The 21,910-nt window shown below is 37.9% G+C and overlaps 1 protein-coding gene across 1 annotated transcript in view; it reads left to right on the top strand.

Moving 5' to 3' along the window:
- LOC102399298 (EGF-like and EMI domain-containing protein 1) overlaps window positions 1-21,910 on the top strand; it is a 705,282-nt gene that overhangs the window by 530,202 nt on the left and 153,170 nt on the right. The window lies entirely within an intron of this gene.

Genomic DNA, 21,910 nt, shown 5'->3' with positions numbered 1-21,910 from the left:
GGACTAATCCAGCCTAGTCTACCTTAGAGATGAAAGATCAGAGATCCAAAGAAATCAAGTAAATTTTACTCTGAAAATAAAGGAAATTAATTTTCAGAAAAATCTGGCTAACTTTACTTTTTATCAAATGCTTTAACATAATTTCTGATAAATATTTTAAAAGACTAAGAAAAACCATAAAAGTACTATGAAATGAAATTCTTACATTCTATTTTAGTGGAGCTCAGGGTTAAAATAATGTATTTTCATGACAGCTATTGATGAAAGAAATCCACCTTATATTATCACCCTGTAAGTACAAATTTATCACTTCTCTCTTATATTTCTATCATATGCTGCAATAAAGCTAACTACATTCAGTTCTGCAAGTAAGTTATGCCCTTTTCTGCTTCCACACCTTACCTTATTCAACCTAGACTCTAACCCCCAAGTCTCTACCTGTCAGAACTCTACTTACCAAGTTCCATGTTCAATGTCAATTGGCCTGTTAAGCCTTCTCAGGTGACCCCAGCCAAAAGCATTCCTTCTTTTTCTTCTAATACCATATAATTTAATGTTGCCTGAATGACACATTATACCATATAGTTTTATATGTGTGCAGTTTGGATTCAGACCAAATGAAAGACACTAATGACCTTCTAATTATCAGCTTTCACAGGAGTCTTTTCCATGCCTTTTTCAATGGCCTCTGACACTGTTAACCACTCATTTTTCTAAATCTTCCTCTTGACTTCTTGACAGCACAATTTTCACCTTTGACTGCTGCTTCTCTCTACTTACATTCTTGTTACCTCGTTCTTACTTTTGATTATCTTCTTTCATCACTATGGACTGAACTATGTCCCTCAAATGCATGTTTTAAAGCCCCAAGTTTCAGCATGATGGTGTTTGGAGGTAGATTCTTTGGGAAATAATTAGGTTTAGATGAGCTCATGCATGTGGAAGATCTCATATTGGTGCTTTAATAAGAAGAGATACCAGAGAGATTGGGCTCCCTACTGTACCAGGATCTGGCTGAATGGCAGCCATCTGAAGCCAGGAAGAGAGCACTTACCAGAAACCAAACCATACTAGAACCTTGACCTTGAACTTTCCAGCCTCCAAAACTGTAAGAAAATTAATTAGGCCACCCAGGCTGGAGTATTTTGTTACAGAAGCCCAAGCAGACTAATGTACTTCTCTTTTCTCCTTTATTTCCCCCTTCTCCAGTCTATCTCCATTTAATTCTACCTTTAGACAAAAGTCTAAATGTTAGCTATTATCATGCTGCTGCTGCTGCTAAGTCGCTTCAGTCGTGTCCGAGTCTGTGTGACCCCATAGACACACACCCAGAGAGCCCACCAGGCTCCTCTGTCCCTGGGATTCTCCAGGCAAGAATACTGGAGTGAGTTGCCATTTCCTTCTCCAATGCATGCTTGGTAAGTTGCTTCAATCATGTCCGACTCTGTGCGACCCTATAGTTGGCAGCCCACCAGACTCCTCTGTCCACAGGTTCTATAAGCAAAAACACTGGAGTGGGTTGCCATTTCCTTCTCCAGGCTATTATCATAACAAAATGTAAAAAAATATAAGGACTTTACTCAGATGGATTTGCTTGTTGGGGAAAAAAATTCAAACTTGCAATATTTCTAGCTTTTGGACCCTGGACAAAAAAAAATACATTGTATTTGATAGCTTTGCAGATTATCTCATTGTTGACAGGCAGGCTTTAGTAGATATGACTAAAAATAAGTAAGGATAATGTAGACTAAACTCCTTTTATCGCCAGTGGATATTTTTTAGGAGCCAGAGGCTAGATACCAAAATAATTTAATTACCTGAAATTTCTGTATTTAGCTGTATAATTTGCATTTAAAATAACTTGTAAGATTTTGTCTATACTTTGTTGTACCTCACAAAGTCTTTGTCTTTCTATTTTTTGGTACAACCTTGTTAAAAATGCTCAGCTCAAATCTCCATTCATAATCATGTCCTTCTTCTGCTATATTTGTTGAAATTAGCCTTTCAGAGGGGTGAAATAATTAAATGATTGAAAGTTTTAATGCTTGCATAGTTCTCTTACCTCTCTTTCATGCCTTCAGCACATGGGTTTATTAACATGTGTACTCACACATAAGCAAATGGAATCACTGGTGTCTGCACAGAGAAACCTCAGATAAACAACATTTTAATTATTTTAGTCTTCAGTACAAAAATTCTTTATTTCCACTTGCTGGAAATGGTCAGGAACTGTTTTCCTTCAGTGGTTCCTTTTTGTTCTCACAAAATGAGTTGGGGGAAAGGAAGAACCAGGGTTACCTGGAGGCTGTAAACCAAAGGTATTTCTGTATGTTGAAATGTGAAACATAGTAGAATCAGAGGTCATATTTTAATTCTAAATAAACAGAAGTTAGGTGTCACGAAGAGGGTAGATGTACAGCCTGGAAGCTTGATTAAACAGATATTCTTAGTAAAATTTTGAGTTTGAATACATTTTCTTTCATCGGATTTTTATGTTTCACATTTTAAGATAATACTAACCTTAGTATTCTTGCCTAGAGAATCCCGTCGACAGAGGGGCCCGGTGGGCTGCAGTCTATGGGGTCTCAGAGTCGGGCACAACTGAAGCGACTTAGCAGAAGCAGCAGCAACCTTAGAAAAGGATTGAGAACACAATTAGATGTGGTGGTCTTCACATAATAGATTCTTTTGTTTTTGATCTCAGTGTTCTGATCCATGATGTCTAGGTTTTATTTGATAAAAGGAGTGGAAGATTCTTTCTAGGGAATGCAAAGAGATTGCTCTCAAATTGGAGATAAAAGAAGTTAAAGACTTTCATTGTAACTACCTTTCAATTAATTGCATTATTTATGAAGACAAATTAGAAATGGAATTCATTTCATATGACAGCTGATGTCTTGAATAGAGCTATGTCAGGTTAAAAAAATTGTTTAGTTTGTCAGGTGGATGGCATCTCTCAGTCATTATCAAATTCATCGCCCTCGCAATATTAATCACTGTTGTGTGCTCGGTGATAAATTTTATTCTCCAAAGTTGAATTTAGGGAACACATCTCTTCTGCCCTCCATGTCCCCATCTGTGGCCTTGAAAAAAAAATCATGAACTTTCCAAGGTTTTATCCATTTTGTTGATGATTAACCCAATTCAAAACCTTTTCCCAAATTCAATGGATTTTAGGAATGCATTTAGAAATCTTTCCTTTTCTACAGTTATTTTATAGTCTTCAGACTTAGGAAGACATGTGTGACTTTGGACTTTCATTTAACTGTTAAGTTATTCCATTTCTCCACATGTAGGGATTGGTGGGAAAAATTACAGCACAGGTAAAATCCTTAGTGCAGGGCCTGACACAGATTAAGTAATCAGTAAAAATTCAATCATGATATTGATATTAGTTCTATACTTGCAGTTGGCTGTGTGAAAGTCATTCAGTCATGTCTGACTTTTTGCAATCCCATGGACTATACAGTCCATGGAGCTATCCAGGCCAGATACTGGAGTGGGTAGTTGTTCCCTTCTTCAGGGCATCTTTCCGACCCAGGGATCAAACCCAGGTCTCCCACATTGCAGGTGGATTCTTTACCAGGTGAGCCACCAGACTAAATAAAATTATGAAGAGTCAGACACTCTAATTATTAGTATAAGCTTACTTTGCTGATCAGATGGCTTCCTTTGGGCATCTTGGTTGCTAGCTTTTTAGCAAACATACGTTGATTCTTTTTTTTTTTTTTTTTTTTTACTGGAGTATGATTGCTTTACAGTGTTGTGTTAGTGTCTGTTATACAGTGAAGTAAGTCAACCATGTGCATACATATATCCTCTACCTCTTGGACCACACTTCCACCCCACCCCCATTCTTTCAACAACTCCCTGTTTCACTTTTCTTTCTTTTTTTGCATTTTGGAGTTTTAAAGCAATATTCAAAACTATATTTTCATTGTATGGTAAAATATTCTCATTTATCACTGTGTTGAAGATTTATATCTCCCTGTTTCCCAAAGCACTGGAGGCAGCAAGCTTTAGGCAGCTTATGCATTTTCACAGGGTCCAAAGTGCAAAATGACATGAAACAGAAAATAGGACTGCCTCCATTTAAAAGAAGCGAAAGGATTAGGTGCTTGCAAATACCAGATATGAGCATAACATTTAAATCCAAATCTAGTAACCTGGTATAGCGTTCTAGTGACTGACAAGAGCCACATGGTTTCAACGAGGTTTAGCATTTTCTTACAACAATAATCAGCTCTTATCCTTATGGGAATTCCCTTGTGTGTTATTTGTTGTTTTCCCCTTGCTGCTTTTAATATTTGTTCTTTGTGTTTGATCTTTGTTAATTTGATTAATATGTGTCTTGGGGTGCTTCACCTTGGGTTTATCCTGTTTGGGACTCTCTGGGTTTCTTGGACTTGAGTGATTATTTCCTTCCCCATTTTAGGGAAGTTTTCAACTATTATCTCCTCTAGTATTTTCTCATGGTGTTTCTTTTTGTCTTCTTCTTCTGGGACCCCTATGATTCGAATGTTGTAGCGTTTAATATTGTCCTGGAAGTCTCTGAGATTGTCCTCATTTCTTTTAATTCGTTTTTCTTTTTTCCTCTCTGATTCATTTATTTCTACCATTCTATCTTCTAATTCACTAATCCTATCTTCTGCCTCTGTTATTCTACTATTTGTTTCCTCCAGAGTGTTTTTTATTTCACTTATTGCATTATTCATTATATATTGACTCTTTTTTATTTCTTCTAAGTCCTTGTTAAACCTTTCTTGCATCTTCTCAATCCTTGCCTCCAGGCTATTTATTTGTGATTCCATTTTGATTTCAAGATTTTGGATCAATTTCACTATCATTATTCGGAATTCTTTATCAGGTATTCCCTATCTCTTCCTCTTTTGTTTGGTTTGGTGGGCATTTATCCTGTTCCTTTATCTGCTGGGTATTCCTCTGTCTCTTCATCTTGTTTAAATTGCTGAGTTTGGGGTGTCCTTTCAGTATTCTGGCAGTTTGTGGAGTTCTCTTTATTGTGGCGTTTCCTCACTGTGTGTGGGTTTGTACAGGTGGTTTGTCAAGGTTTCCTGGTTAGGGAAGCTTGTGTTGATGTTCTGGTGGATGGAGTTGTATTTCTTCTCTCTGGAGTGTAATGAAATGTCCAGTAATGAGTTATGAGATGTCTATGGTTTTGGGGTGGCTTTGGGCAGCCTGTATCTTGAAGCTCAGGGCTGTGTTCCTTTGTTGCTGGAGAATTTGCTTGGTATGTCTTGCCCTGGAACTTGTTGGCCCTTGTGTGGTGCTTGGTTTCAGTGTAGGTATGGAGGTGTTTGATGAGCTCCTGTCAATTAATGTTCCTTGGAGTCAGGAGTTCCCTGGAGTCAGGGTTTGGACTTAAGCCTCCTGCTTCCAGTTATCGGTCTTATTTTAACAGTAGTTTCAAAACTTCTCCTTCTATACAGCACCATTGATAAAACATCTACGTTAAAGATGAAAAGTTTCTCTATTGTGAGGGTCACTCAGAGAGGTTCACAGCGTTACATGGAGAAGAGAAGAGGGAGGAGGGAGTTAGAGGTGACCCAAATGAGATGAGGTAGAATCAATAGTGGAGAGAGTGGGCTAGCCAGTAGACACTTCCTTATGTGCACTCCACAACTGGACCACTCAGAGATGTTCACGGAGTTATGCAGAGAAGAGAAGAAGGAGGAAGGAGACAGAGGTGGCCAGGAGGATAAAAGGGGGAAATGAAAAGGAGGTAGACAGATCCAGCCAGTAATCAGTTCCCTAAGTGTTCTCTACCATCTGGAACACACAGAAATTCACAGAGTTGGGTAGAGTAGAGAGGGGTTAGGGAGGAGATACAGGCGACCTGGTGGAGAAAACAGAGAGTCCAAAGAGAAAGAGAGCAGTCAAGCCAGTAATCTCGCTCCCTAGTGAAAAATGGGTCCTGAAGAGGAAGTTTTGTCCACAGCAATCAGAGCAGAAAAAGAAATAAAAGGAATCCAAATTGGAAAAGAAGAAGTAAAGCTCTCACTATTTGCAAATGACATGATCCTCTACATAGAAAACCCTAAAGACTCCACCAGAAAATTACTAGAACTAATAAATGACTATAGTAAAGTTGCAGGATATAAAATCAACACACAGAAATCCCTTGCATTCCTATACACTAATAATGAGAAAACAGAAACAGAAATTAAGGAAACAATTCCATTCACCATTGCAACGGAAAGAATAAAATACTTAGGAATATATCTACCTAAAGAAACTAAAGACATGTATATAGAAAACTATAAAACACTGGTGAAAGAAATCAAAGAGGACACTAACAGATGGAGAAATACACCATGTTCATGGATTGGAAGAATCAATATAGTGAAAATGAGTATACTACCCAAAGCAATCTATAGATTCAATGCAATCCCTATCAAGCTACCAATGGTATTCTTCACAGAGCTAGAACAAATAATTTCACAATTTGTATGGAAATACAAAAAACCTCGAATAGCCAAAGCAATCTTGAGAAAGAAGAATGGAACTGGAGGAATCAACCTACCTGACTTCAGGCTCTACTACAAAGCCACAGTTATCAAGACAGTATGGTACTGGCACAAAGACAGAAATATAGATCAATGGAACAAAATAGAAAGCCCAGAGATAAATCCACGCACCTATGGACACCTTATCTTTGACAAAGGAGGCAAGAATATACAATGGATTAAAGACAATCTCTTTAACAAGTGGTGCTGGGAAATCTGGTCAACCACTTGTAAAAGAATGAAACTAGAACACTTTCTAACACCATACACAAAAATAAACTCAAAATGGATTAAAGATCTAAATGTAAGACCAGACTATAAAACTCCTAGAGGAGAACATAGGCAAAACACTCTCTGACATACATCACAGCAGGATCCTCTATGACCCACCTCCCAGAATATTGGAAATAAAAGCAAAAATAAACAAATGGGACCTAATTAACCTTAAAAGCTTCTGCACATCAAAGGAAACTATTAGCAAGGTGAAAAGACAGCCTTCAGAATGGGAGAAAATAATAGCAAATGAAGCAACTGACAAACAACTAATCTCGAGAATATACAAGCAACTCCTACAGCTCAACTCCAGAAAAATAAATGACCCAATCAAAAAATGGGCCAAAGAACTAAATAGACATTTCTCCAGAGAAGACATACAGATGGCTAACAAACACATGAAAAGATGCTCAACATCACTCATTATCAGAGAAATGCAAATCAAAACCACTATGAGGTACCATTTCACACCAGTCAGAATGACTGTGATCCAAAAGTCTACAAGTAATAAATGCTGGAGAGGGTGTGGAGAAAAGGGAACCCTCTTACACTGTTGGTGGGAATGCAAACTAGTACAGCCACTATGGAGAACAGTGTGGAGATTCCTTAAAAAACTGGAAATAGGACTGCCTTATGATCCAGCAATCCCACTGCTGGGCATACACACTGAGGAAACCAGAAGGGAAAGAGACACATGTACCCCAATGTTCATCGCAGCACTGTTTATAATAGCCAGGACATGGAAGCCACCTAGATGTCCATCAGCAGATGAATGGATAAGAAAGCTGTGGTACATATACACAATGGAGTATTACTCAGCCATTAAAAAGAATACATTTGAATCAGTTCTAATGAGGTGGATGAAACTGGAGCCTATTACACAGAGTGAAGTAAGCCAGAAAGAGAAACACCAATACAGTATACTAACGCATATATATGGAATTTAGAAAGATGGTAACAGTAACCCTGTGTACGAGACAGCAAAAGAGACACTGATGTATAGAACAGTCTTATGGACTCTGTGGGAAAGGGAGAGGGTGGGAAGATTTGGGAGAATGGCATTGAAACATGTAAAATATCATGTATGAAACGAGTTGCCAGTCCAGCTTCGATGCACGATACTGGATGCTTGGGGCTGGTGCACTGGGACGACCCAGAGGGATGGTATGGGGAGGGAGGAGGGAGGAGGGTTCAGGATGGGGAACACATGTATACCTGTGGTGGATTCATTTTGATATTTGACAAAACTAATACAATTATGTAAAGTTTAAAAATAAAATAAAATTAAAAGAAAAAAAAAAAGAAAGTAAAAAACAACAACAACAACAACAGACTGGTTCCAAATAGGAAAAGGAGTTCGTCAAGGCTGTATATTGTCACCCTGCTTATTTAACTTATATGCAGAGTACATCATGAGAAACGCTGGTCTGGAAGAAGCACAGGCTGGAATCAAGATTGCCTGGAGAAATATCAATAACCTCAGATATGCAGATGACACCACCCTTATGGCAGAAAGTGAAGAGGAACTAAAAAGCCTCTTGATTAAAGTGAAAGAGGAGAGTGAAAAAGTTGGTTTAATGCTCAACATTCAGAAAACTAAGATCATGGCATCTGGTCCCATCACTTCATGGCAAATAGATGGGGAAACAGTGGAAACAGTGTCAGACTTTATTTTTGGGGGACTCCAAAATCACTGCAGATGGTGATTGCAACCATGAAATTAAAAGATGTTTACTCCTTGGAAGGAAAGTTATGACCAACCTAGATAGCATATTAAAAAGCAGAGATATTACTTTGCCAACAACAACAACAAAATAATAATCATAGAGGCATTTTGTAGAAAATTCAGTGATTTCAAAATCTCTTAAAGTATGTGTTCCTTTCATTTTGCAGAGAAAACAGAAAATTTCAGCTCAGAGCCCACCCAGCTTTTACTCCCATCTAGAACTTTTGGTATTATTAGTAACTCTCAATACTGTCTGCTTTGCTCTTCACTGAGAAGGAAAGCACTCTGATGTTATTTCAAGCTAATCCCATCCTGCCCCATCTTAGAACCTTGCTCAAAATTTTGGAGGTGGATGGAAGAAAAAGACTATTGTTGTTCAGTCACTAAGTTGTGTCCAACTCTTTGTGACCCCATGAACAGCAGCATACCAGGCTTCCCTCTCCTTCACTGTCTCTTGGAGTTTGCTCAAACTTGTCTATTGAGTCAATGATGCCATCCAGTCATCTCATCCTCTGTTGCCTCCTTCTCTTCTTACCCTCAATCTTTCCCATCATCAGTGTCTTTTCCAATGAGTCAGCTCTTCACATCAGGTGGCTAAAATATTGGAGCTTCAATTTCACTATCAGTCCTTCCAATGAATATTCAGGGTTGATTTCCTTTAGGATTGACTGGTTTGATCTTACTGTCTAAGGGTCAAAGAGTCTTCTCCAGCACCACATTTCGAGAGCATCAGTTCTTGGGCACTCAGCCTTCTTTATATGAAAGAGCTTATGGAGTCATCACAGAAATGTAAGGGAGATGGGAGAGTTGTGTCTTGTAATCCACAGAGGAAAGAATGTCAGGAAGGAAGGAGAGGTTGTTACATTCAAGGTTTAAGTAAAACAACTGAAAAGTGTTCCTTGAAACACTCAATGGATAATGTATGGGTAACCCTGGCAAAACCAGCTTTAGAGGGGAGTTTTAAGATAGAAAGATATTGATGATAGAAGAGAAAGAGGGCATATTAGGAGTAAGGTTCTTTATCTTAAAACAAATCTCCTCCCTAAAACTACTTTTGCCAGGCTTGTTTATACATTGTCTGCTGATAATTTCAAGGAATACTTTTTAAGTATTCTTGAACATCCTGAAAGTAGTGACTGCTCCTTCCTTTCTTCCTGACTTTCTCTCCTCCTTGTATTGTAGGAAACAGCTTTCTCTTGGTTCTCTTCGGTCTCTGTGATGACTCCTTAATCTTTCTCATACAGTCTTTCCCCTCTGTCGAACTCCAAAATTTTTCTAGATTTTCAGAGTTCTGGTTTTGGCCATTTCTTTACTCCCTCCTCTGTGATCATATCCACTGGCAAAACTTTACCCACTCTAATTAGCTCTATATGGATGAGGTCCACATCAATATTACTAAATCAGATCACTCTCCTTGTTCTCTGAACTCAGAGATCCAGCTACTGCCTGAAGCCCTTATTGAGGATCTGAGGCTCTCATTGAGGGAGTCTCCAGCATTGGAAACTTAGTGGACCTAAAATTAAATATATCTTCTTTCCTACCCTCCACCTCCCAAATTTCTTCTTCTCTGAGTAGTAAGGACAGCTCAGGTCACCATTTTACCAGGGCAGTCTAGTGTATCTGAAGTTACTCATGACTCCTCCTCTCTCTTCCTCCTCCCATCAAGCTCTCCAGTAAAACCAATGAGCAGTTTCTCCTCAACATCCCCCAAAGAGCTGGCTTCACTGTGACCACTTTCATTCATGTCCTCATTGTTTCTTACAGAAAGGTTTACTGTAATTGCTTCTTTCCTGATATCATTCTTCATAACTGAACCCTTCAATCAATTATCTAAACTAATGCCAGAGATATCTTTTGAAACTATAACTTAAAACTTATTTTACCATCCTTAAAACCTTTGTTTCTCTATAGCTTTTAGAATTAACCCAAAATTTTTACTATGGTTTACAACGTGCTTCAGGGTCTGACTCTTTGTTACTTCTGTCTTACTTGCCGTATTGTGACTCTGCATTTCATACTCCAGGCTCAGACACACTGAAAATTTGTAGTATGTAAAGTGTGCCAGAAGTTTCCACATTCCTACACCTTGGTCTTAGTGTTCCATCTGTCAGACACTCCCTGTTTCTGCCCGTACTTGTTGCCGGGTTTGAGTGCAAGTCCACACTTCCCCCTTTCTCATTTATTTTGTCTCTAACTCCCCTCACCTGACTTCTGTCTTTCAAGGCAAAGATTAGAATCACCTTCTCTGAGGAGACTTTCCAGATCTCTTCTCATACTTAGAATCCACATTTGTCACCTGTCTTATAAGATTTATAGATGCTTTCAATGGTGGGACACAATATAAAGACACTCAGATAGATGAAAAGAAGAACCTTTGTTTTTTACCACTCCAAATAAAAACTCCCTGGTGGCTCAGATGGTAAAGCGTCTGCCTGCAGTGCGGGAGTCCTGGGTTCGATCCCTGGGTTAGGATTATCCCCTGGAGCAGGAAATGGCAACTCACTCCAGTACTGTTGCCTGGAAAATTCCATGGACGGAGGTGCCTGATAGGCTACAGTCAGTGGGATTGCAAAGAGTCATACACGACTGAGCAACTTCGCTCCATCATCATGTCCTGCATTGCCAGCAAATTCTTTACCATCTGAGCCACCAGGGAAGCCCTATATGTGGCAAATGGTGCAGGTGGTCAGGCTAAACTCACAGTCTTCCTGGGGTTTAGGTATTTTGAATAACTCCACTAACCCCCAGGAAGACTGTGAGTCTAGAGACCTCCAGCAGTTGACTTTGTGTATATCTTAACTCTGGAATGTCTGATAAGGGAAGTAGTTGGGGTGGGGGCTTAGTCTGTGAAGGGGAAGAGGGTTTTGAGCCATGGCTTCAAAACAGCATTTGTGAAATATTAAATCATACACCTCATAGAGTCAAGGACAACTCTCTAATAGAGCCTCTCACAGTGGATTAGAAAGGCTTATTGTCCATCTCTCCCACTAGCATGTGACTGAAAGTGTTTACTTTTATTAAATGACTCTTTTTATTCAGTGTTTAAAATATGAAGATCCTTGTAATAAATTATACTTTGTTTAGAAGTATGAGCATTTTGCCTCTTATGACCCGTTTTTCTTTATTAGATAAGAAGAATTATACAGTGCATGATTTTGGCTCCTAGAAAACTCAGCATTAACTTGAAGGGTTAATTGCAGAGACTTTTTAGCCTATATTCCTAATGTAGCTTTCTCTACTCCATTTCATAACATGGTTCTTAGTTTGCTGCAGTGGTTATTTTTTGTACCTTTCCCCTTCCTTTTAAACTATAGCTTTGGTGGTTCTATTATAAGTATGTTTAGACCATACACAGCCACAAATTATCTGTGGAAGTAAATGGAATATAAATGGAATAAACCTAACTAAATCCAAGCCTAGATTTATCACCAAGCTTCTTGTAAAAGCATCATGGACAGAATTTTAAATCCCAGATTTAGCAAAGATATGAACCTGCCATTCAGTGGGATGGTCTGCCTATTGGTTCTCTGAAATCCCAGGTCTTGCTGTCAATGTTAGAGCACATGAGGACATCAAACTGGCCTTCACACCAGAGTGGGCAGAGTACCTAGGGCTTTGTAGAACTAGACCTTGATACAGAGCAGCCAGTTCATAAAGACAGAATATATGTATGATTATACATGGGAGTCAAGGGCATAGCTCTGCTAAGAATCCAGGGTGTCATTTCCAGTCATTTCCTTTTCACAGGACAAGGAATAAACACAAAACCTGAGGGAAAGGGCTGGGACACTATTTGGAAGTCAGGCTGTGTACGGAATCTTCAGGAGATACATACATATTCTGAGAATTTGGGTTCTGAAGGCAAGTGGAAGTGTTGTCTATAAGCATAGGCACAGAATAGGGTTCAAGTTGGAGCCAAAGAAGGAGATATGCAGGAAAGAATCGAACTCTGACATAGAAAACTTTTCAGGGATCATCTCTTTAGTAGTCATAAGACAAGAATATAACCATTGACCTAACTAACAATCAAGATCCCATGACTCCTGCCCCTGCGGGCTTGCTGGTTGGGTGGATTAAGGCTACTGGGATGTGGAGCATCCCCAGGGAAAGGCAAGTCTCCTCAAACTTGGTCCTCTGGGTTGACATTCATCCACAGGCTGAGCAAGCCTAGTCTTTCTTCAGACATATTAATTCATTGAAATATCAAATTATAGAATCTAAATAATTACAATTTGGGAGTAATTTTGGCTGTATCCATTAGTAATACTAATGACCATGATTTTTAAAATTTTATCTTTAAACCTCACAACAACCTTAAGAGGTAGATATTATTACTCTCATTTTAAAGATAATGAAACCCAGGTTCACAGAGGTTAATACAGCCTTGGAATCACAGGCTTTGGTTTACAGCCCTATAGAGGACTGCTCTGAAATCAATAAGCACCATGAGGAAGTAGGCTGCAGTGTGCTTTATACTTTTTGAAGGGGAAAAGAAGTTGAGTACATCTGCCATGTAACCTTTGCTAAGCTTCTCTCTTCTGGGCTATGTGATATGGTAATTTAGTCCTATTTCATCCCAAGTTTGGGAATTTAAGAAGATTCTCTGTGTTCCCTCTTGAAAATAAAAATTGGCTCCTTCTGTAGACTCCCACACTGGTTGGTCTGGGCTGTGGTGGGCTGGCCTTTTGTCTGGGCAAGAATACAAGTCAAACTCTTAAGCGTTCACAACAGAATGTCAACCTTCCCTCCCTAGTGTCTGGTGTCCAAATCTTATGGGTCTCACTTCAATTGAAAATGTAGAGATGCTGCTCTACAGGCCCATGTTAAAGGATTTTGACTGAACTGAATGGGAGCCAACATTCATCCAAATCTCCCTTAAGACATCTGATATACAGAGTGCATAGTGGGAAGATCATAAGCCTTGGCACCAAACAGCTCTAAGTTAGAATCCCAGCTTTGCACCTAACAAGCTGTGTGAATGTGGGGCCTGTTTTTACATGATAACAGTGACTAATATTCATAGAGTGTATGTTATCTATTGGGGCACAGTGTTATGTTTATATTCACTGTTTCATTTACGCTTCGTAAAACACTGTGGGGTGGATACTCCTGTTATTACTCTTTTAGCAACGTAAAGAATGAGGTTTGGAACATTTAAGCAACTTGAGGAAGGACACTCAGCTTGTAAGGGGTAGATATGGGATATGCCTTTTAGACAGAGCTGATCAATTGTATCCAGTTCTGAAAACAAACATCTGTTCAAAGGAAGGTGTTTGGATGATTGGACTTATTGTTAAAGCATTTTAAGGAAAGAAAAGACACCAATTAAAATTTAAAGGGTTCATAATGGAGTGCTATGTGGAAAATGGGTTATAAATCAAGGAGAACAAGTCAAGCTTATTGCCTTATGGCTGGTGAGCGATCCTGGCACTTTGGACTGTCACAGTTAAGAAACTCGAAAGCTACAGGATTTTTACCTATGTATATTCAGCCATATGAATTTTTTAAAGAAATCTATCAAGACAAAAAAATTATTCTGATGACTCTCTTTTTTACAGACTTTTTAAAGTTTTTATTTTTCCACTTTTATTTTATATTGAAGTCTTTATTTTGGGGGTTTCCTTGGTGTCTCATACAGTAAAGAATCTGCCTACAATGCAGGAGACCTGGGTTCAATCCCTGGGTCAGAAGATCCCCTGGAGGAGGAAATGGCAACCCACTCCAGTATTCTTGCCTGGGAAATCCCATGGACAGAGGACCCTGGTGGGCTATAGTCCATGGAGTTATGAGAGTCAGACATGACTGAGCTACTAACACACACACACACATAGTTGATTTACAATGTTGTGTTAATTTCAGGTGTACAGCAAAGGGATTTAGTTATACATATACATATATCTATTCTTTTTCAGATTATTTTCCCTAATAATATAGGTTAACACAGGATATTAGCTATATGAATTTTATTTTACCAAAAAAAGTCATATAAGCCATATACAAATTTGTAGTTTGATTTTTCAGAGTTTTAAAATTAGTTTCATCAAAATCAGTTTAACCATTTGTATATTCATTCTAAGAACATAAGATTTGCATCAAATTATAAAGTTTTGCCGTATTATTTAATAACAAACCTAATGACTTGTAACAAAGTAAAAAGAAAGGGTTTCCAAGGTTTGTTATTGTCTGACATTGTTTAAATTTTGATTTGAAGGTTTTGTATTGTATGGTTTCACATGTACTACTGCTGCTGCTGCTAAGTCACTTCAGTCGTGTCCGACTCTGTGCGATCCCATAGACGGCAGCCCACCAGGCTCCCCCGTCCCTGGGATTCTCCAGGCAAGAACACTGGAGTGGGTTGCCGTTTCCTTCTCCAATGCAGGAAAGTGAAACGTGAAAGTGAAGTCGCTCAGTCGTGTCCGACTCTACGCGACCCCATGGACTGCAGCCCACCAGGCCCTCCGTCCATGGGATTTTCCAGGCAAGAGGACTGGAGTGGGGTGCCATTACTAGAAGCCTTTATTATGTTGATCCCTACTGAATGAAATTCACAGATTATGAACCAATAGCAATAACAGTGACTGATATTTGTTATAACAGGCAAAGTAACTTTGCCTGTTACTTTGCCATAATCTCAGCGCTCACATTCATTTATTTGAGAAGTGAATATAATATATGGCTCAAACTTGTAGGAATTGCAGTAGAATGGTTGGATTGATTTTTCTGCCACTAATATTTTTCTCTGTCATATGTTGGAAAAATATTTACAATTTCAATTTTCTCCTGAATTCAAGGGAAAAGAATGCAAATTTTATTACTTTATCAAACTGACTAATTAGTCCTCTTTGTCTAGAGGGAATGCTCTGATTCCTACAACTCACATTTTTAAAATTTCTTAAGTTTGAAAACAGTTTAGTTTCAACCTGGCCTTATTTCCAAAAGAAAATAATTTAACAATATTATGTATTTCTCATTATAACTTTTATGAGAGACCCCGTGGTATAAGAACTACACTATTTCATCTCTTGGTATTTCCATGAGGGTAGTGATGGTTTTACTAAGTGCCATATCACAAAAGTATCAGAACAATGAATTAAAACCAGAAAGAAAAAATTGTGTATTAGTCCTTGAAGCCGCACTCTGAATGTCAAAATAGACTGTCTTGCTTTTTCAAACAGTTGATTAAACTCACAGTACAAGGAATTTAAATTTGTATGGAATCATCGAAATAGAAAATATAAGATGTGGAAGAATAGGCTTCCTTCATTTCAATGACTGACATATTTGCTAACCCCTCTCCTTGTAGAAAGCATAAATTAATAAGTGCTGAATCTCAAATTCAGTAGGATACATCCTACCTTGGAAGCAAGAATTAGGAGAACAAGAATAATTGATCTTCCACGTGACCCATTAAAACAGGTCTCATTTAATGCAATACTGTTTAAAACTGTGTCTCTTTCAAGTAGGCTAACCTGAATGTAGACCCCCTTTTTTGCACTTTACAGCAAAACTGAGCAATTCCCTCAACCATCCCGATCAGAGGACCTTGAACTGAGAGCACATGTTTAATGATGCCTGGACTAGCTATTGATTAAACACTGACAATGTTCAGAGGAATTGAGAATCAAAAAGCCTCCCCATGGCCAACTCTGCCATGCTCACTTCTTAATAGATGGCAAAGGAGGATTCTAAATGAGATCTGCTGCCCTGCACATCCTCAGAACTCCACAGGCAGTGGGATTAATTTCTGCTTTGCAGTCCTTTGGAACTACCATGTCTAAAATGTCCAAAATGAATACAGATATCCATCCTTTTTTATTTCCTTACTTCTCCTTTTTAGGAAAAATTTTTCTCTTATGAATTTAATGCATAGAGTGATACTGCTTTAAATGTGGAATGATGAAAGCTCACCATTAATTAAAACATAAAGAATTGCACAAATCTTGGGACTATAATTTAAGTTGGATAACTCCATAAATCAAGCAAGCAAACAAACAGAAAGGTTAAAAGAAAATAAAGAATAAGAGTAACTAAAAAGCAGAAAAATGATTTGAAGTCAGACCTAATAGTCATACTGTCATTGCTCTGTTAAATTGGTTAGTATCCAGAGGCTTAGATTATTTTTAGGATATTCTTTTTTTCTGGGTAGGAGATTGTGACCCAGAACTGTGAAGTGAGGTTGTTTCTACACTTGAAAAAATGTGATTTTCAATGATGGAACCACCCAACTGTTTTACCTTCAACAAACATTGATGGAACCCCTAAAGGGTGTCAGGCACATGGCTTGATGCATCCCTTTTATTTAATCCCCCCAACAAAGCTGTGAAATACACATTATAATCATTTTAAAGATGTGAAAACTGAAGCTTGGAGGAATTAAATAAATCTCCTATTATCAAGCAATCAGTAAATAGACAAGACTTAAGTCACACTGCTAGAAACAGTTAGAGCAAGGATTTAAATTCAGATATTTTGAATAATATTCTGTTAAGCTCAATACCATATAATACCATCTTTAGTTGAATAATATACATTTAATGAAATATTTTGTGGGAACCTCAGATTTATTTTATTGCTTTATTTTTATTTTATGATTTCCTAAGGATTACATACCTTGGGTAAAAAATTTTTGGAAGTGAAAAAATATAAATAGGGAGAGAATAAAGGGAATCACAAGCCTCTCACTCGGAAACAGTTCTTGTTATTTGGACTTCTTTCATTTCAGTTTTTTCTCTTCTTTACTGAGACCATGTCACCTTTTGCTGTCTACTCCTATAAGAGCACTCATAGTACACACGTATACACACATACACGCATGCAACCTTAATGTATAATAAGCTAAAACTATTTGTAACTGACTTTAAGGCAAATACCTTTTGATATTTACATAAATATACATATCATGGAATGTTTTACTTTGCTAAGTAATACTGACAGTGTATATTTGCATATATTATCTGGATATTTTTAATTATTACTGTTTTCTAGGCAAGATTTCAAGCAGGAGGGTTAAAGTAAAAGAAGTTAAAAGAAAGCATATTTTTAAAAATTCTTGAAATCTCTTGCCATAATGTTTTCAAAATTTTAATATGATTTCTTGATCCATTACCACTATGATAGTTCCTGTCTTATTCTTACTGGCATCACATTTTATTTTCCTTTTTAGTGTTCACTATCTCAAATGCTAGTAAAGTCATGCTCAAAATTCTCCAAGCCAGGCTTCAGCAGTACATGAACCATGAACTTCATGATGTTCAAGCTGGTTTTAGAAAAGGCAGAGGAACCAGAGATCAAATTGCCAACATCCGCTGGATCATGGAAAAAACAAGAGAGTTCCAGAAAAACATCTATTTCTGCTTTATTGACTATGCCAAAGCCTTTGACTGTGTGGATCACAATCAACTGTGGAAAATTCTGAAAGAGATGGGAATAGCAGACCACCTGATCTGCCTCTTGAGAAATTTGTATGCAGGTCAGGAAGAAACAGTTAGAACTGGACATGGAACAACAGACTGGTTCCAAATAGGAAAAGGAGTTCGTCAAGGCTGTATATTGTCACCCTGCTTATTTAACTTCTATGCAGAGTACATCATGAGAAATGCTGGACTGGAAGAAACATAGGCTGGAATCAAGATTGCCAGGAGAAATATCAATAACCTCAGATATGCAGATGACACCACCCTTATGGCAGAAAGTGAAGAGGAACTAAAAAGCCTTTTGATGAAAGTGAAAGTGGAGAGTGAAAAAGCTGGCTTAAAGCTCAACATTCAGAAAACGAAGATCATGGCATCTGGTCCCATCACTTCATGGGAAGTAGATGGGGAAACAGTGGAAACAGTGGAAACAGTGTCAGACTTTATTTTTCTGGGCTCCAAAATCACTGCAGATGGTGACTGCAGCCATGAAATTAAAAGACGCTTACTCCTTGGAAGGAAAGTTATGACCAAACTAGATAGCATATTCAAAAGCAGAGAGATTACTTTGCCAACAAAGGTTTGTCTAGTCAAGGCTATGGTTTTTCCTGTGGTCATGTATGGATGTGAGAGTTGGACTGTGAAGAAGGCTGAGCACTGAAGAATTGATGCTTTTGAACTGTGGTGTTGGAGAAGACTCTTGAGAGTCCCTTGGACTGCAAGGAGATCCAACCAGTCCATTCTGAAGGAGATCAGCCCTGGCATTTCTTTGGAAGGAATGATGCTAAAGCTGAAACTCCAGTACTTTGGCCACCTCATGCGAAGAGTTGACTCATTGGAAAAGACTCTGATGCTGGGAGGGATTGGGGGCAGGAGGAGAAGGGGACGACATAGGATGAGATGGCTGGATGGCATCACTGACTCGATGGATGTGAGTCTGAGTGAACTCCGGGAGTTGGTGATGGACAGGGAGGCCTGGTGTGCTACGATTCATGAGGTTGCAAAGAGTTGGACATGACTGAGCAACTGAACTGAACTGAACTGAATTTGATAAGTAAACCATGTGTGTTTTTTACTTCCTTCATTTAGTTCAGATTCTAAAAGTATATGTGTAATTTGTGTCTTTTATCAGTTTTTTTTAATGGTACTTTTTGTCATTTTAATTTTTTGTGAATTTTGTCCTATATATATATATATATATATATATATATATATGTATATATAGTGCTTTATAGAGCAAGTATAATCATCTGTTATACTTATTACAAATATGTTGTCATAATATTTCTGAGCAGAAAAGCAATATATATGTGTATCACATTTAGAATACGTATTTATAAGAAAAAAATAGAAAAGACTAAAAAATCAATATCATTATTTAGAATTTACCATTATCAACATTTTTCTTTTTTTTTTAATTAGACAGGTCTATTTTTATTTTATTTTTTTTTTTTTAATTTTTTAAAACTTTATTTTATTTTTAAACTTTACAATATTGTATTGGTTTTGCCAAATATCAAAATGAATCCACCACAGGTATACATGTGTTCCCCATCTTGAACCCTCCTCCCTCCTCTCTCCCCATACCACCCCTCTGGGTTGTCCCAGTGCACCAGCCCCAAGCATCCAGTATCGTGCATCAAACCTGGACTGGCGACTCGTTCCATATATGATATTATACATATTTCAATGCCATTCTCCCAAATCATCCCACCCTCTCCCTCGCCCACAGAGTCCAAAAGACTGTTCTACACATCAGTGTCTCTTTTGCTGTCTCATATACAGGGGTATTGTTACCATCTTTCTAAATTCCATATATATGCATTAGTATACTGTATTGGTGTTTTTCTGTCTGGCTTACTTCACTCTGTATAATAGGCTCCAGTTTCATCCACCTCATTAGAACTGATTCAAATGTATTCTTTTTAATGGCTAATACTCCATTGTGTATATGTACCACAGCTTTCTTATCCATTCATCTGCTGATGGACATCTAGGTGGCTTCCATGTCCTGGCTATTATAAACAGTGCTGCGATGAACATTGCGGTACACGTGTCTCTTTCAATTCTGGTTTCCTCAGTGTGTATGCCCAGCAGTGGGATTGCTGGATCATAAGGCAGTCCTATTTCCAGTTTTTTAAGGAATCTCCACACTGTTCTCCATAGTGGCTGTACTAGTTTGCATTCCCACCAACAGTGGAAGAGGGTTCCCTTTTCTCCACACCCTCTCCAGCATTTATTGCTTGTAGACTTTTGGATCGCAGTCATTCTGACTGGTGTGAAATGGTACCTCATAGTGGTTTTGATTTGCATTTCTCTGATAATGAGTGATGTTGAGCATCTTTTCATGTGTTTGTTAGCCATCTGTATGTCTTCTCTGGAGAAATGTCTATTTAGTTCTTTGGCCCATTTTTTGATTGGGTCGTTTATTTTTCTGGAATTGAGCTGCAGGACTTGCTTGTATATTTTTGAGATTAGTTGTTTGTCAGTTGCTTCATTTGCTATTATTTTCTCCCATTCTGAAGGCTGTCTTTTCACCTTGCTAATAGTTTCCTTTGATGTGCAGAAGCTTTTAAGGTTAATTAGGTCCCATTTGTTTATTTTTGCTTTTATTTCCAATATTCTGGGAGGTGGGTCATAGAGGATCCTGCTGTGATGTATGTCAGAGAGTGTTTTGCCTATGTTCTCCTCTAGGAGTTTTATAGTTTCTGGTCTTACATTTAGATCTTTAATCCATTTTGAGTTTATTTTTGTGTATGGTGTTAGAAAGTGTTCTAGTTTCATTCTTTTACAAGTGGTTGACCAGTTTTCCCAGCACCACTTGTTAAAGAGATTGTCTTTAATCCATTGTATATTCTTGCCTCCTTTGTCAAAGATCAGATGTCCATATGTGTGTGGATTTATCTCTGGGCTTTCTATTTTGTTCCATTGATCTATATTTCTGTCTTTGTGCCAGTACCATACTGTCTTGATAACTGTGGCTTTGTAGTAGAGCCTGAAGTCAGGTAGGTTAATTCCTCCAGTTCCATTCTTCTTTCTCAAGATCGCTTTGGCTATTCAAGGTTTTTTGTATTTCCATACAAATTGTGAAATTATTTGTTCTAGCTCTGTGAAGAATACCATTGGTAGCTTGATAGGGATTGCATTGAATCTATAGATTGCTTTGGGTAGTATACTCATTTTCACTATATTGATTCTTCCAATCCATGAACATGGTTTATTTCTCCATCTATTAGTGTCCTCTTTGATTTCTTTCACCAGTGTTTTATACTTTTCTATATATAGGTCTTTAGTTTCTTTAGGTAGATATATTCCTAAGTATTTTATTCTTTCCGTTGCAATGGCGAATGGAATTGTTTCCTTAATTTCTGTTTCTGTTTTCTCATTATTAGTGTATAGGAATGCAAGGGATTTCTGTGTGTTGATTTTATATCCTGCAACTTTACTATAATCATTGATTAGTCCTAGTAATTTTCTGGTGGAGTCTTTAGGGTTTTCTATGTAGAGGATCATGTCATCTGCAAAGAGTGAGAGTTTTACTTCTTCTTTTCCAATTTGGATTTCTTTTATTTCTTTTTCTGCTCTGATTGCTGTGGCCAAAACTTCCAAAACTATGTTGAATAGTAATGGTGAAAGTGGGCACTCTTGTCTTGTTCCTGACTTTAGAGGAAATGCTTTCAATTTTTCACCATTGAGGATAATGTTTGCTGTAGGTTTGTCATATATAGCTTTTATTATGTTGAGGTATGTTCCTTCTATTCCTGCTTTCTGGAGAGTTTTGATCATAAATGGATGTTGAATTTTGTCAAAGGCTTTCTCTGCATCTATTGAGATAATCATATGGTTTTTATTTTTCAATTTGTTAATGTGGTGTATTACATTGATTGATTTGCAGATATTGAAGAATCCTTGCATCCCTGGGATAAAGCCCACTTGGTCATGGTGTATGATCTTTTTAATGTGTTGTTGGATTCTGA

This window comes from Bubalus bubalis, chromosome 1 (assembly GCF_019923935.1).
Source record: "Bubalus bubalis isolate 160015118507 breed Murrah chromosome 1, NDDB_SH_1, whole genome shotgun sequence".
Lineage (NCBI taxonomy): Eukaryota > Metazoa > Chordata > Mammalia > Artiodactyla > Bovidae > Bubalus > Bubalus bubalis.
This window is presented reverse-complemented; position numbering and strand designations above follow the sequence as displayed.